This window comes from Ictidomys tridecemlineatus, unplaced genomic scaffold (assembly GCF_052094955.1).
Source record: "Ictidomys tridecemlineatus isolate mIctTri1 unplaced genomic scaffold, mIctTri1.hap1 Scaffold_90, whole genome shotgun sequence".
Classification (NCBI taxonomy): Eukaryota; Metazoa; Chordata; class Mammalia; order Rodentia; family Sciuridae; genus Ictidomys; species Ictidomys tridecemlineatus.
The window spans coordinates 478,952-492,373 of record NW_027526137.1 but is presented as its reverse complement, the minus strand read 5'-3'; positions in this window follow the sequence as shown (position 1 = coordinate 492,373).

The window sequence follows — 13,422 nt, the reverse complement described above, 5'->3', positions numbered from 1 at the left end:
TTTGTCACTATCTCTTCCAGCACCATGTTTGCAAGACTCAGCTTTTAATTCTATTTTCCTTAACTGCTTACTTTACAAACTGTAGAAAAGTAAGTACATATTGTTTATTAGATATTTTTAAAAGTTACATAAAAGACCTTTACAGATCAAGAGAAATTTGGCATAACAACTCTTAAACAGAAATGGGTGAGCCTGCTACCTTTCTGTAGTATCTGCTGATTTCCTTACTAAATCATATTGTAGCAAGTCCATGGTTTCCTTGTGTTCTTCCAGTTTTCTATATTGCCTCCAGATAGATGAACACTGTTTAAAATATTGTTGATGGAAGCTACACTCTGAACAGAAACATGTAGGAATGTTAATTTTTTTTCTTTTTTAGCAGCTGTATTAAGTTATACCTGAATACAAGAAACTGTACATATTTAAAATGGTTTAATTATTTTGACATAAATAGAAAAGTAAAACTTTTACCACAACAAAATCAATAAACATTTATCATTCCCAGAAGTTTCTTCATGCCCTTCTGTAATTCCTCCCATTCTATCTTCAGGCAACCACTGATACTGTGTCACTATATATCAGTTGTATTTTGTAGAATTCTACATAAGTAGAACCAGTGAGTGAATATACACATTTAAAGTATTGGCTTCTTTCATTCAGTACAGTTGAGATTCATTCATTTTGTAGCTTCTTAAGATGCTGCTCTATTGTATGGGCATATTGAAGTTTCTCTACTTACGTGTTAGGACACATAGGTTATTTTCAGTACTTGACTATTACAAAAAAGCTGCCATAATCATTCATGTATAAGTCTTTATGTGGGTTTTTGCCTTCATTTCTGTTCATCATATGCTTTCTCATAATTATAATACCTAGGAAGCAATTTCTGACCACATAGAGGATCTGAGCTTTAATTAAAGCTTTAAGTTTAGAAGCTCTAATCTTCTAAAATGGTTATGCCATTTTTCAGTTTTACCAGCAGTGCATGAGCATTCCCATTACTGCATATCCTCACTGAAACTGGTACCATCAGTCTTTTCAATTTTAGCCACTCTGAGGGAAGTACACTGGAACATTATGATTTTAATTTACATTCAACATTAACCAAATGTAGATCAGCATTGTTAATTATTTTAAATAAGTTCAAACTATAAATTTTCTCTAAGATGTATAATTTCCTATAGATATACAAAGTCAACTTTTTTCTCAGTTTAAAGAACTTTTGCAAGAGGAAAATAAAATATTTTCTAATAAAAGCTATTGATTTACAAATGTGGGACCCCCAGATAAGGTTCATCCATAACTGCATCTGTCAAGACCAGCTGTGGGTAGTCAGATGGTCATGTACTACAGCATAGACTGCAATGAGGTCAGAGAAAATGATGACTTTTGAGCCAAAATAACTGTGAAAAATTTTTAGGTCTGAGAAACCCAGCATTGCACAGATGAAAGAAAAACTCCATTTCTGTAGAATCCTGTCAGCAACTGTTGGCAGAATAGAATACAGGAAGTAACTTATTTTGCTTTCTTAGGCCTAAGGAACCCAAGTGAACTGGGGAGATGATTCAGAAGCCATTTTTTTAAAGTGTTGTCTTAAGGCAACAGCCAAAGAATGTTACTATTTTGTGAGTTATGATCTTTTATTTTAAGAATGCTGATAATTTATAGTATAAGATTAGTATTTTTGACCAAGGTAATATTTTATCATACTGATATACAAGAATCAAAGAGAATGAGACAACAATTTTAGCATTAAACAATCACATACATGCATTGAAGTTGGGTATTTGAGATTACTTAACACATCAAAACTGGGCCATTTGTAATAAAAAGCAGTGTCTAGCATTATCAATACAAGGGACATCAAAGAGACAAGAGTAGAAGTCTCTAAGTTGGAATGCTATGTAAGCTCTGTTGTTACAAAAACTACAGGCATTCAAAGACACCTACTGTTAGAGAGTCCTTACTGGCTGGATGAGCCTAGCAAGATGCCTGAAGAGAGTAAGCTCTTAGAGATCTTTTTGAAAGAAGGCACCTAACAGAACCATATAAACTTTGAAATGTAACTCTGAAACTAGCATCATCATCAACTGCAAAGGGCCTAGTACACACTAGAGAAAGCTGCACAAATATTTGTTGAATTAATGAATGTAAGAATAACATTCTTACTCGTTTTTAGTGGAAGAATGCCAGAGTTGCTTCTGTACAAATGCCTACATAGGCATTTTTTCTACTTGGCCTTTGGGAATAATGGCAAGAATCTGGCTTCATAAAAGTTGTCCCTACTTTTGTATTTTTTCCCCTAATGTTTAAAGTAGATCACAGGGGCTGTGGTTTTGGTTCAGTGGTAGAATGCTTGCCTAGCATGCATGAGGCATTGGGTTCAATTCCCAGCACCACATAAAAAAATAAAAAATAAAGTAGTCCACCAAAACAGACAAGAAGCAAACTAATGACTGAACACATGCTAATGCTGTGACTATAAAATTCCAAGTTTTATTTATTTATTTATTTATTTAGTGGCTCAGGAATTTCTTACTCTGTTAATGAAACAATTTAAAGATTTATAAATAAACACTGGCATATACCTGAATCAAACTTATCACATATGAACTTTTAAAAGTTAATGATCCTAGATTTAATACTCACTATTTGGGATATTCATATTCCTGAATAATTTCTTTTTTTTCCTGCTACAGGGATAGGTTTCTTATGTTCAGTTAGGTACATTCTTTCCCCTTTCAACCCAAATCCAATTCTCAGGATTCCTGAGCATCAAACATCTGGTTGGTTCATGCCTTCTACTCTAGACTTGAATCCTAGGAATAAAGTAATGAGAATTTCTGAACTATTTGCTCACCTAGCCCTTAGAATATGAATATATACTTACAAGATAACTAATAGAAGATATGTATGCTTACCTATATAACATGTCAAACTATTTCCCAAAGTGATTTTTTTTCAATTGAAATTCTCAGCAGAAGTTTGCTTCACAAACTTAGCAATAGTTGTTCCTTAACTTATTACTTTTTGCTTTCCCTTAGAACTTTTTTCAGAAAAAAAATTAAACAACTCTTAACCATCTTTCCCTCTGGAGATGTCCCTAATTTTCCTTTGGGTGTGTATCTGATTTCTCAAATACATATGTCTGTGTCCCTGGAAATCAAAAGAAAAACAAACTCTTTTTAAACCATGGAAAAATAGCAGAGATTTAGGCCAACATTTATGTACAAATGGTTGGCTTTTATAAAGACAATATGAAAGTAAAATTGAAAAGGAAGTATTGAAAAGCAAGACCACATAAGGTTACATTAGAGTCCTGGCAGAGTAAATCTAGAACTCCAGAAGACAAAACAAAAATGTGTGAACCCTATAAACCATCCTTAAAGTGGTGTGTTGCAAATTTAAGGTCCAATTAACCAGACCAAAACAAAGTTTTCTGAACTCTGTAGAACACAAGGACAACATTCTATCATTGCCTTCTCTTAACAGCTGATTTTAAATACCAGACACTTAAGAAGCTAGAATTCCAGCAGTAGATTAATCTCTGTATCCATATTAAAGTACTTACTTCTGAAGTTTCTCTACAATGGTAGGCAGGCTAATTAAGTCTGCAGCTGACTTAACAATGGCTTGAAGGTGGTTTGCTGAAGAATTCAACAGAGAAATCCTGAAGGAAAAGGAAAAACAAACAATCAAAACAGAACTTGTAGACAGGGTTCCCTACACAAACTACATGGCTGATGAAGTCCAGATAACCTTTCATTTCACAGGTTTATGGAAATTAAGGTACCTTGGATAGAGTTGAGATTCAGGAGCCAGCAATAATATGCCTCTTTCCCTGCCCAATTTAAATTAGTGCCAAAGAGGGAAAGAGAAGTTATTATTATTTAGTCTAGTCCTGGCAGTTATAAGATCTAAAATCTTAAGTTACCCAAAAGATGCAGTGATTACACACAATCCTTCAATAGTCAGACAAGAAGGAAGCTGATGACCAAGGACCACTTCAAGGTTTCTGTTTGGTAAAATATTAACATCCTCAGTTATTTAACTAACTTTTTTTCACACTCCACGTGTGAACATATTTTAGAAAATAAAAGCCATCATTACAAAATATAAACTATAGGAAATATTTGAACAATTTGAACAGCACTTTCAACTACTTAGGGATTTGGGTTCATTCAATAATGTTTTCTATTATTTTATATGACAGTTTAAATGGAATTACTAAAGTTTATTTTTGAATTGGTCATCACTGATACATTCAGACAAAATAATTTTACCTTGACTTATACATTCTGATTTTGTGGAATATGCTTGTTCTTGTCAATTTTCTTGTGAACTCTTAGAGAACTGTGATGTGTAGGATCAGGTCCTCTGAAAGTAAAGATGGTCTGGCTCTTCCTCTCAGACTTGGGTGCCTTTAATATGATTATTGTCTAATTACTCTAGCTAGAATTTTAAGTTCAATGGTAAATAGCAGTGGTAAAAGTAGGTATCTTTGACCTGCTGCTGATTATGTGGAAGGTTTTCAGACTTATGTGTCACTGAAATGTATACTTAAAATTTATTCAAAGGATAAATATTAAGAACACTTCACCAAAAAAACATTTAATGATAAAACAGAACACATTATAAATGCAGTAGTAAATATAGATCCAAAGAAGCCAAATAATGTTGCCACAAGAAAAAAGATAAAAAGTTTCCTGGCCTCCAAAATGCACCAGAGAATTTACATGCAATTATATAGTTCATTTTTTTAAAAAACCATGTACAAATGAACTATTTCACATTGATTAGGTTGCTGTTAATTAGAAAATCAGGCTCTGCATTTTAATTTCATTTAGTTTCTATTCCTTTTCCTCCTTTATCCACTAGGAAATACATCTACCAGTAACATAGTCTATGCTTTAATCAACAACCTCCATCTACTCTATCCCTCTACATATATGCAAACAAAGCTCTATAGGTATTTCTTCAACACCACAAATGTACTGCCAGTTATTCTACATTATCCTGGTTTATTCCTGAGTTCCTCCACCATCCTGATGGAGGAGTTTGAAAGTGAAAACGCAGCAGATGTGTCCCAGGGTATTACAATGTATGTATGTTTGATTTTCTTTGATTTTTTTGCATCATTATTTTTCAATCAACTTCGGACATGAAAATTGGGCCATGAACATTTTAGATTATCTAAAAAATTTCCTTTGTGGAAGAATATGGCCCTCTTCTCAACCAGCTTTTGCTTTGAGTTCTTCATCTTAGTGCAGTGATTGAGCAAAGGACTTATTTAAAGACTAGGTTTTTAAAACAGAGAAAAAAGTGTCATAGAATGTGGTAAAATTTTAAGTAGCTCCAACAGGATGTGAAGAAGTATTGATTGCTTATTCTAAATTATTCTTCCCAAATTCAAGACCTAGTAATCATTCTTATGTATTGTTGAGAAAAATCATGTGTACACACACACACACACACACACACACACACACACATATGCATGAACACACACACACACATCAAAGGACTGAATTACACACATATACTGCTGGACATATGATCTTGATGTACTCAGTCTGATGTTGTCTAATCAAAATTTTATGTCATGGATACTCTTCTAGGTCACCACACTAAGATCTACACATTTCTACTTAGCAGGTATATATGAATCTTCTGAATAGCAAGCATAATTTATTAAATCTTCTGATCATATGAGAAATATTAACACGTTATTCATTCATTTTGTAATATCAGGGCAAAGGCTGAAATTCTCGCTTTACAATTTAGTGATTAGTCAAATTATCATCAGTCATGAGATTCTGTTTCTTATTCTGTAACATAAAGGCTATTGTAGTATTACTCAATTTATAATGGGTACATGAAACACAGATGGTACACAATAAATTGTATTTCTTATTTTTATAGGATAGTATTAAGCATTAATTACATAAGACACTTTGAGCAGTAAGTTCAAAAAATAAAAAAAATACATAAATAAATGTTCATAAACAAAGTCTTTTCTTTTTATCTACCTTTCCCCCTTTATATTTTTTCATTTCTTTTTCTATAGATCTAAGAATCATAATTTCCCTTTAGATTAAATCATTTCATCCAGTATTTTGTTTAGTACAAGGTGGATCTCAAAAAGCATCTTAGATTTTTTTTTTGCCTGAAAGTATTTTATTTATTCCTCATGGATATTTCTTCCTAGATGTAGAATTCTAGGTTGATATGTACATTCAGCACTTTGAAAATGTGGCTCTATTGTTTTTTGGCCTTGCTGTATCTGATGTGAAGATGGTTGTCTTCTTATCTGTGTTCCATTGCAGATCATGTGTCTTTCCTTTTCTAGTTGTCTTTAAGATTTTGTTCTTATACTTGCCTCCAGACTTTGAACACAATGCACATAAGCATAATTTTCTTCAGATTTACTTGTTGGGGTTCATTGAGATTTTTGAATCTATTGATTTCAGTTTTTGTTTAATGAGGTAAAAATAGGTCTTTATTTGTTATTATACTTATTCTGATTCATTTTATCTCTTGCCTCCTATAGAGATTACAGTAGCACCATTATCAGATGCCTGATATTGCACCATAGTCTTCAGGTATTCTACTTTCTTCACTTTATTCCTCATTTAATTTTCATTTTAGGAAATTTTTATTTACCTATCATCAACTTTACTGGTTCTTTCCTCTTATACTTGTCTTTAAGATTTAGTTCCTAGGTGCTGCATCTATTTTGCTATTAAAATAATGGGAAGAATTCTTTATATCTTATATCATATTTTCCAAGCACATATTCCATTTAGGTTATTTTTTAGTCTCTGCTCTTCTGCTAAAGTTTCAATGTGCTGATTCACATTCTACTTTTTCAACCAGATCTTTCAGCATATTTATAATTTTTAAGAGAGAGAGAGAGAGAGAGAGAGAGAGAGAGAGAGAGAGAGAGAGAGAGAGAGAATCCTTTTTTTTTTGTAGATGGACACAACATGATGCCTTTATTTTTATGTGGTGCTGAGAATTGAATGCATGTTCCACCCTGCTAGGTGAGCACTCTACCACTGAGCCACAGTCTCAGCCCCAGCATATTTATTACTGGAATTTTAAGCTTTTCATCACATATTGCTGACATCTGTATTTATTTATAGATTTCTATTGAATTCCTCTTATTTTGAATAGTAATCACTTTTGCGTGCTTTTACTTTTTGTTATTGTCTATTTTTTTTTTTGCTGAACTTTGTGCCAAGATGAGTTGAAACTGAAAATAGCCACGTATTCTTTCAGAAATGAGGGAGATTTTTGCTTTTTCATGCCATCTTCCTTATAAGCAAATAATCATAAAATCCAACCCCTGTTCTTCAGAGAGAATTTCTTTCTGTTCTGTACTCACATTGTTAGTTCTTGCCATTTCTCTGAGCTCCTGTGAAATATATAATATTCTTTGGTCTTTTTACTTTGCTTTGTCTTCATCATACATGCTTTATATTCTTTATGCAGAGTTATAATTATAATTATATTATTGTGCCAATTTTCTTTCAAATATAAATCAAATAAGACTAACAAAAAAGTGGAAGGATGATCAATTTCTTTCTGTTTGTCTTATTTGATTTCTTTTCTTGACAAAGTCCTACCCAACTTTCAGATTTCAGGTCCTCTACCAGGGCCCAAATGATCTAACCCATCCATTTCAGCACAAATTAGTTGCTTACACTTTGGAAATCCCTAGTATTTTATATGATCTTTGATTTACTCAAAACATTCACCTATTACAGTTATTTATTGAAAGACTGTCTCTGCTAATGTCTTGTTTTGTGTGACAAAAGAAATATATATGGGGGGAAAGAGAGTGAGAGACAGAGTGTGTGGGTGTAATACATAGCTTTCATATATTATCTCAGACATACTGGTTGTGTGATCCTCAGGGAAAAATCATACCAGCCTAAAGCCTTTAATGCTCAGTACATCAGGCACCCAGTGCCTCAGCTGTGCAGTTCTGGAAAGAACAAAAGGAGTGACATCTGACAGGCCTTGATTGGTGATTTGTTCTTAGTACTCAAACACCAAAACTGCAATTATTAAAAGCAAATACCTAATAAGCTATTTGTGTGGGTAACATTAGATAAATGTAGAAAGACTTTTAAAACTATTAAATATGAAACATATATTTTGCTAGAGAACCAAAGTAATATAATTTGGAGAAAGAAAATCTCTATGATTCCTTGTAGAATTCTGAAAGAGTTTCTGATGACTGAGTTCTGACTCCACTAATTTTAGATATATGTGGCCTTTTAATATTTAAAATAGAATACTAATGCTAAAATAAATTATTTTTCTTAACATGTTCATTTACTAAGAATTTCTTTAGTTTTGCATTAAAATAAGCACTTTTATCAAAACACTCTGGATTTATTATACACAGCTTTCCTCACCACTCAACTTGCACAGCTGTATGAGTCCTACTCTAGTAGCTCCTCCTGTGCTCAAACTGGATGTGACTCTGCACTTGCAGTGACAGTTGGGCTTCCATTACTGCTGGTTATTGGCAGTGCTTTCCATATTTATTCTCATAATTAATGCCCATTACACATTCATAACACTACAAAGAGAAGCATTCCTTAGCAAACTGTGGTAAACACAAAGAAGAAATACTAAATTTTAATACCATATCAGGAGATTATATGACAAAATACATAATCATCAGATGATTCTTGGGAGTATCCTGAGTATCCAGTGCATGACTTTCATCCTCTATAAACACCAAAAGCTGCAATTACACATGAAAAAAATATTGTGAAATCATTTCCAATATTATACTGAGAATGATTAACTCGGAAGGAATTTAGTAGCTCACTATGAAACACAATAAAATAATCTTTTATATCTCATAACAAGTTAAATATATAAAACCATCAAACAGTAAGATCTCACACAACCTTTTAAAAAGACTCATGACAGGCCACCCTACTTTATTTGGTATTTCATCCTTATTTGTAAATACATTTGTTAAAACCTCCCGCTTGGCCAAACTGCAGCCAATGTTCCCACCATACCATAGTCCAAGGACCGCATGTCCACCACTGAGCCTCAGTGCAGAGAATTCTCCAGAAAGATCTTACACAGACCCAAGATATTAAGAGCATTTTATTTCTCCTTCCATGCCTGTTGACTTTCTGAGGATGTTTAAATATCTGCCACTTCTTGAACCCTTTAAATCCCAAAATACAACCTGGCTCATTAGTTCAATCTAATTATAAAACTCAATGCTTCTATTTTTCTCTTTCCCCCTTACTCATCAGGACAAATTAGTGAGATGATGCTCTCTCAGAAAAAACTCAAAGGCTACAACTCAAATCCCTAACTTATGCTTTAAATTTTGACTGACAAGGTAAAAAAGTGAAACTAGCTCCAGCTTAGACACATTTGTTTCCAGTTAGTTCACATCTCTCAACCTGAAAAATTCTTTAATACAAACAGAAAAAAGTTGTCTTTACCTATGCAAGAAAATGAAAGCCAACACATATTTTATTTGTCTTTTAGTCAAACAATTATATTTTGAGTGGTGGTGGAGGGGTACTGGGGATTGAACTCAGTAAGCACTCAAACACTGAAATATATCCACAGCCCTATTTTGTATTTTATTTAGAGATGGGATCTCACTGAGCTGCTTAGCACTCACTTTTGTTGAGGCTGGCTTTGAACTCAAGACCCTCCTGCCTCAGCCTTCTGAGCTGCTGGGATTATAGGCTTGTGCCACCATGTCCAGCTCAAATAATGATCTTAGAGGATAATATTAAACTTTTCTATTGAAAATCAAGCATTTGAGGAAATATGTAAATTATATAATTTTAAAATTAACACATAAGCTGTCTCTATTCTGGGTATACAATAATATTCAAATATTCTGAGTGCCAGAAAGCTAAATGATATATTTGGAATTTTATTTTAGTTTCTCTCAGTTTCTCTTTATGTTAATTTACTATCAAAGATGTCTAGATCATTCCTATGCCTGAAAGTGAGGCAACAGTTCAGCTTTTAAGAAGTCTGGATTCTTAGACATACTAATCAGTTTTGTGAACAAACTAGTCAAGGCAAGATGGGAAAAATAATCTTATTTTAACAGTATTAACTACAACTATAAAAACTTAATAAAAGAATCAATAATCTGGAAAACTTTTCCAGTCTCCTGGGAGACTGGTTGAAAAGAATCTTTGTACTTCTATAGTATATCAAGGGTCAGAAAGAACATTTACATTATATAGAGACTTTTTGAAAATATTCAGGTAGTTGGTTTTGAATGTCCTTTTTAATGTCCATTTCGACCCCTCATTTGTACAAGACCAGTCTATTGGTTTAAAGATAGATGTGCCAAAGATAAACCTGCTAACTCCTACATCCTTTATTTATAGATTTATTTTTGGACAAATGTAGAGAAATACTGGACGCTCTCAATGAGAAATAAAGCAATGAGAACATCGTCTTGCCCTCTGAATATTTTAAGGCATAAGAGATTTTAATACATCATGGTACATATATTGATGAAAGATATAATCATCTAAAAATGTACTTGGAATGGCGCAGAAGAGCATGAAGACTAGCTTATTTTAGGGAGCGATGTGTTAGGCTTTGAAATTTTGTTTTGTCTCATTTTTGCTTAACTCAGTCAGAACCAACATCTCTAATAGTCTTCCCAACTGCAAAAGGTCCTTCACTTTTTTCTCAATTCAGATCTATCCATCAGCTAATGATGAAGTGTACTTAAAATAGAATGCCATATTTTCAGACCTTTCCACCAGCTAATAATCACCATCAGGAGAATCAGAGTTTTGCTTACTTTCATATCTATCCTCAATATGCTAGTTTATGAATTTACTGTCAATGTGAAATGGGCCTGGCATTAAAACACTGACAAAGAAAAACACCAGTGGAGATCTTGTCTACCTTACAAAGAGTAAATACCCTCACCCCAATGAGTTTAACCATGAAACTTTTTACAGAGTTTAACAACAATATATTTGAGCTAAACACAAGTTTCCAGACAAGGATTTAAAAAAATAATTAAATAAGAGTTGACAGTTGAAAACCATTTTTGTTCTATTATAAAGGATGGATTTGTTAATTGAAGAGCTACAGAGAATTAAGATTTGTTCTCTCACAAAAATAATTCATTCAATAAATACTGAGTATTTATTATGAGACAAGAATACCTTCACTTAGAGATCTGGGCAAACATCATTTTAATAATAAATATGTTCCAAACGAAGAAGTTTAACATGTGAATATTAAATCAGGCCCATCCGTAATTCTAATTGTTCTTTTCAGCAGAGAATATGCATGTTGTCCAAGACCTGAGATTAGTTTCCCTCTTGCCTTTTCTGGACTTTTGTTTCTATTTCTCTTTTCTGTGATTTATTTCCAGAAACAACCTTCTAACTTTTTGCTTATGTCTAAACATAACTGGATATGCCTCTAAATTCCTGTCCCAATAGAGAAATTATTCCTGATATTTACATACTATTTCCTTAAATTTGCTAACCTGATTCCACAACTTGATAAAAGGCAAGTTGACTGTCTGTAGGTCCTGTTATAACTTTCTGGAACAGACGGTCTGACCCTATATTTTATACATGGCCAGTCCATACCACTCAGTTTCAAGGAAGGCCCTAGGCTGTAATAACATGCAATAACTATTACAGATCATGATAACCTGGGGAGGCTTGAATTCAAAGGAGCTTCACTAATCTGTACCATTTATAGATCAATATTTTTTAAATATTTATTTTTTTAATTGTACACAATACCTTTATTTTGTTTATTTTTATGTGGTGCTGAGTATCAAAACCAAGGCCTTGCTCATGCTAAGTGAGTGCTCTACCTCTGAGCCACAAAACCAGCCCTAGAGATGAATTTTTAGTAGCCTATTGATTGGTTGCATTTTCCATTATTATAAAAAAACTACCAAATAATTAAAATTGTTCAATGAGCCCAGTTTTTCTTCTCCTTTGACTCTATTTCAATTGTGGCCTTCTTCATCGTTGCAGTTTCCAGTGTCCAAGGTCCAGAACCATATACTAGCAGTCCAAAGAACTGACCACTGTACCCCCATACTCTCTCCCCCTTGATTACTGTCTTCATGAGTACCCCAAAATTTTACATTACTTTTCTTTCCTCAACTCCAGTTTCCTAGGAGTGATGAACTACAAAAACTATAAAGTATGAGTGTTATTATTAAGATTGTCAGAACAGTTATTTGGACACAGGTGTGAGGAGAGAGTTACTATTTAGAACTGACCTTATTGGGTAATCCAGATATTCAGTCTAATGCATACCTCAAGACCATTTTTCAAAATTGCATTTTTAGTGACCAGACCTATAGGAACAGTGGAATCTCTGACCAACCTAGGTTATAGGGTACCTTTTCTGCCACGACTCAGCTGAGCCTGCAGATATTGACACTCAATATGTTGGAGACACTGCCACAGCTATTGCAGAAATCAGCTAGGAATCCAGGCCCAACTTAGATAGCTATTTATGAGAGGGTCCCTGCAGTATGACCATGAAGGACATTACAGCTGAGAACACACCTCAGTTCCTCATGTATCGTGCTTTATTCCAGAGTCTCTAATATGTCTTGATTTTGTTTTCTATTCTTTAATGTGTAATCCACATTTGGGAACATTTTACTGATGCAATATGAAGAATTCTGAAGTCAGTTTCAGAAGCACATCACTATGGAGAAAGAGCATACTGAAAAATAATTATATTTTTCTTAGTTTGCATGCTTGAGCAGAAAGACTCAGTGTATCTACAATGGATTCCTGTCTTCATATGAGTAAACATATCTCTTTTAACAGATTGAATTTTTTTTCTCTGAAAGTTTTCCAAATCTCATCAATGCTGACACGATGGTTCTATTGTTTGTAATAATCTTGGCATTTGCTGTGATGTTGTGTCACAAAGAAAATCAATGAGGAGATATTAGCTGCCATGATCAAAATCAAATATAGGAACTCCTCCATTTTCTCTCCACCAAGATAAAGCAGAGAGATGTCAAATGGACACACCCATGCCCAATTTGGCTTTGCCAATTTGAAGCAGAATTTTGTTCTTTAGGAGTTATTTGCTAAAGTGTAATTCCATTTTCAATTGTATATGGTTTTGAAATTATATCCTGTGCTAGTTTTACTTGAATATGTCTTTTAGATAAAGTGTAAGGTTTTCCTCTCAGTGCCTTAGTTATGGATTCAGAGTGTAAATCTTAACTATTAAGAAAACATAGAAGGGGGAAATAAATGTAAATGCACTTAAAAATATAACAAAATGAAAGATCACTTAGATTAGAACATTAGAAAATTTTGTGATATTTTAAAATTTAATGTGATTAAGGCTGAAGGAGAAACACAGTGAGCAGGAAGTCATTAATTAGCT